Genomic DNA, 5,091 nt, shown 5'->3' on the forward strand with positions numbered 1-5,091 from the left:
CAACCTGATACCCTTTGAAGTGACCCGCCACAATATCCACCTCACGCCTATAAGCCGCCATGAGTGGATCCTTAGAATCCCAAGTACCAGAAACTTGCTGAGCCACCAGATCGGAATCTCCGAAACAACGAACTCGACTTAAGTTCATCTCTTTGGCCACACGGAGACCATGGAGTAAAGCTTCATACTCAGCTGCATTGTTAGTACAAGGAAACATCAAGCGGAGGACATAGCAAATTGTATCACCTCGAGGGGAAGTAAGGACAACTCCAGCCCCCGAGCCCTCCAACTACCTGGATCCATTAAAATGAATAGTCCAGTACGTATTATCCGGTTTGTCTTCTGGTGCTTGCAACTCGGTCCAGTCATTGATAAAATCCACAAGGGCCTGAGATTTGATGGCTGTTCGAGGCACATACTTCAAACCGTGTGGACCAAGCTCAATTGCCCACTTTGCAACCCGGCCAGTTGCTTCCTTGTTTTGAATTATATCGCCCAAAGGAGTAGAACTAACCACTATGATGGGATGGCCGTGAAAATATTGCTTGAGTTTTCGACTTGCCATAAAAACCCCATACACCAACTTCTGCCAATGCGGATAGCTTTGTTTTGACTCGATCAGGACTTCGCTGATGTAGTATACAGGTCGTTGAACTGGATATTCCTTCCCAGCTTCCATACGCTCAACCACAATTGCCACACTGACTGCTCGGGCATTGGTAGCCACGTATAACAGCAAAGGCTCATCATCAACCGAAGCTGCAAGAACCGGCGGTTCGACCAACTACCGCTTTAACTCCTCAAAGGCCGTATTGGCTGCATCACTCCAGACGAAATCATCTTTCTTTTTCAACATCTGATACAAAGGAATTGCCTTCTCTCCCAGACGACTGATAAACCAGCTGAGGGCTGCAATACGACCTGCTAGATGCTAAACATCATTGATACACTTCGGTTTAGCCAGGGATGTGATTGCCTTAATCTTTTCCGGATTAGCCTCAATGCCCCTGTTGGATACAAGAAAACTGAGATGCTTGCATGCCGGAACACCAAAAACACATTTATCCGGATTAAGCATCATCTTATAAACCTGAAGATTGTCAAACGTCTCCTTGAGATCATCTCAGTGTTTCCTTCTTTCTAGATTTTACCACAATGTCATCCACATAGGCATGAACATTACGCCCAATCTACGTGTGAAGACAATTCTGCACACAACGCTGATAAGTTGCCTGGGCACTCTTGAGCCCAAAGGGCATAGAAACATAGCAGAAGGCTCCAAAGGGAGTAATGAAGGTTGTCTTCTCCTGGTCCTTAACTGCCATCTTGATCTGATGATATCCTGAATAAGCATCCAAAAAACTCAGGCGCTCACAACCTGCCGTCGCATCAATGATCTGATCAATACGAGGGAGAGCAAAGGGATCGGCCGGGCAAGCCTTATTCAAGTCCGTGTATTCCACACACATACGCCAAGTGCGTTTTTCTTAAGAACAAGCACCGGATTAGCCAACCATTCAGGATGAAACACTTTGACGATAAACCCAGCAACCAACAGCCGGGCTACCTCTTCACCAATTGCCTTGCGTCTTTCTTCATTAAAGCAACGAAGAAATTGCTTGACCGGTTTAAACTTGGGATCAATATTAAGAGTGTGCTCAGCGAGTTACCTCGGTACACCTGGCATGTTAGAAGGCTTCCATGCAAAAATGTCCCGGTTCTCACGGATGAACTCGATGAGTGCGCTTTTCCTATTTCGGATCCAGATTCGTGTTGATGCTGAACTGCTTGGAAGAATTGCCAGGCACGAAGTCAACAAGCTTAGTCTCGTCAGCCGGTTTGAAAAGCAGGGTTGGGTCATGCTCAGTGGTGGGCTTCTTCAGAGGGGTCATATCTGCCGAATCAACATTTTCCTTATAAAACTTTAGCTCCTCTGTAGCACAAACTGACTCAGCATAAGCCGCATCACCTTCCTCGCAATCCAAAGCGATTTTTCGACTTCCATGAACCGTGATGGTCCCTTTATGACCCGGCATCTTGAGATGCAAGTAAATATAACAAGGCCTCGCCATGAATTTTGCATAAGCCGGTCACCCAAACAGTGCATGATACGGGCTCTTGATTCTCACCACCTCAAAGGTCAATGTCTCAGACCGGGAGTCATGTTCATCACCGAACACAACTTCCAAAGCGATCTTTCCTACAGGATATGCCGATTTACCTAGTACCACACCATGAAAAACAGTGTTGGGACGGTTTAAGACTCTTGTCTGTCAACCCCATGCGAAGGAAGGTCTCATAATACAGAATGTTGATACTGCTTCCTCCATCCATGAGTACCTTGGTGAACTTATAGCCTCCCACCTGAGGCGCCACCACCAAAGCCAGTTGACCCGGATTGTCAACCCGGGGCGGATGATCCTCCCTACTCCACACAATAGGCTGTTTGGACCACCGCAGATAACGTGGAACTGTTGGTTCAACAGCATTAACTGCCCTCTTGTGAAGCTTCTGATCACGCTTGCACAAACTAGTGGTGAACACATGATATTGCCCACCATTCAACTGCTTTGGGTGACTCTGGTAACCCGACTGCTGCTGATTTCCTTGACTATTCTGCTGGTTATTACCACCTTGGTTGTTCTGGTTGCCCTGATTATTCTAAAATCCAGAGTTTGAACCGCCGCCACCATGAAAACCTGGACCTGAACCGCCCAATGGACCCTGATCATACCGGAAAAGATCGGAGTTCTTGAACTCCTTCATAATGTTACAATCCTTCTAGAGATGCGTTGCAGGAGCCTCCTTGGTCCCATGCTTTGGACAGGGCTGATTCAATAGACGCTCCAGATTCATCGCCCCGTCGCGCTGGGGCGGTTTACCTTTACGATGCTGCACATTAGCGTTAGCCACAAAATCTGAATCCGCTTTACGCTTATTATTACTCCCATGGCCTCCTTGGTTGTGATATTGTCCCTTTGCACCGCCGTTCTTCTTTCCCTTCTCCGGTTTCTCATTATCAGAATTGGGATCCTCGGTATTATCAGAATCGGCATACTTGACCAAGGCTGCCATGAGGGTTCCCATGTCGTTGCAGTGGCGCTTGAGCCGTCCCAACTTCATCTTCAGTGACTTAAACCGGCAATTGCGCTCCAGTGTTATAATCGCTTGACCAGCGTTAATCTGGTCGGATGAGTGCAAAACTTCTGAAAACCCGCATACCCAATGAGTTGTTGATTCGTTCTCCCCTTGAACACAAGCATCCAGATCCACAATGGACATGGGCTGTTTGCACGTGTCTTTGAAATTGGCTATAAACCGGGCCTTCAGCTGATCCCATGGCTCGATGGAATTAGCTGGTAGATTTTTCAACCAAGTACGGGTCGTTCCTTCCAACATCATCGTGAAATACTTTGCACAGGCCGCTTCATCTACATCCAGTATCTCCATTGCCATCTCATAACTCTCGACCCACGCCTCAGGTGGCTGATCCGCCGTGTAATTAGGCACTTTGCATGGACCCTTGAAATCTTTGGGCAGATGCACATTACGGAGAGCCAGAATAAGGCACGGCACTCCCCAGGAAATGAAGGCAAGCCCGGTGCCTCGGTCAACTGACGCTGCTGGCTGAACCGGGGCGGGTTGATAACGACCCAAAGCGGCATCCCTTCGTGCCTTGCCATGATCCACCACATCTTGAGCATTACGATGTCGCGCGCTGCTAGACACTTTGGTTCATCCATACGCCTGCTATAGCTTGGGCTCGGACGAGGGGTTGAATGAATTCTATCCCGGCTATATGAATAAGCCTGCTGCTGTACCACGGCGGTTTGAAGAAGGTCTCTCGCCCGCCGTGTTTCAATTGCTGCTATTGAATCACCCTCCATCGGAATGGCTGCCAGGCGTGATGCTGGGGCAATCATGTTATCCAGAGGGCTCGAGAAGTGACCCAGTGGTGTAGACACGTATTGCAGCAGGTTATCTATTCGTCGGGGTTGCTCTGTTATCCGTAGTTGATCCGGAGCTGTCCTAGGCGCATCAGTCCGGTTTGCAGCTGCCGGATTGCTCGGCCTAGCGCCTGGTGTCTGAAAGAGATTTAACCCTTCGTAAACCGGTGGCAGACGAGACTGGTACTTCATTCGCATTACATCCTCTGATGCGGTCCGATCCAACATGAGCTGGTGATTCTGCGCCTGTATCCGCTGTGACTGGGCATCCAAAGCGGCCCGTTCTTCAGCCATCCTAGCATCCTCAGTTGCCAGGTCCTCCTTAGCCTGTGTTATTTGGTCCTTCAGTTTCGCAATGTCCGCATTGTGCTGATCCCGCGTCTCCGGGGTGACTGTCGTGGTTAACAAGGTCGCCCAGGCATCCATCAAACCGGAGAGGACTTGAGCCGGTCGGCGCGCCGGGGCTCCTGACGCGGCTGCTGATCCGGTATTCATTGCTGCTATAGACGAATACTGCAATGTGGGTTGCGTTCCGTCCATGTAAACAGCAACCCGACTTGGTTGTTCAAGGAGGTTCGGAATACTTTTGCCATCGAAATATCCTTCGAACACACCGTTATGAATCTGGTACAATGACTCAGTTTCGCCAGTGGATGACTCACCGTCAGAATATACGGCCGTCTCGCCTTCAGACACCGGTTCAGATCCGATCCCATGGATACATCCTACGAACGCACGCTTCACGGCGGGCTTAACCCAGGCTGGACTCGCACGCTGAGCCGTCTCGACGAGGTCGGTGCAGATGTCCGGCTCAGGGCCCGGTTCGCCGATCTTGCCGATGAAGACATGAATTCCGCCAAAGGGGACCCGGTATCCGTACTCGATTGAGCCGGCCTCGGGGCCCCATCCTTCGTCGTCAATTTAGAGCTTGCCGCGACGACTCTTGGTCATCCGGCCAACCACGTACCCCTTGAGTCCTTCAAAGTTGCCCTTCGACAACTCGAAACCATCGTGCGATAGCCCCACGGTGGGCGCCAACTGTCATGGAATTAACACGTCAGATGTCCTCATGAAAGGACTTAGTCGTGGAGCCATCGCAACGAGTTAGCTTGAAGGGGTTAAACCGGACAAGGGACATGAGAGT

Source organism: Triticum dicoccoides, chromosome 3B, assembly GCF_002162155.2.
Source record: "Triticum dicoccoides isolate Atlit2015 ecotype Zavitan chromosome 3B, WEW_v2.0, whole genome shotgun sequence".
Classification (NCBI taxonomy): Eukaryota; Viridiplantae; Streptophyta; class Magnoliopsida; order Poales; family Poaceae; genus Triticum; species Triticum dicoccoides.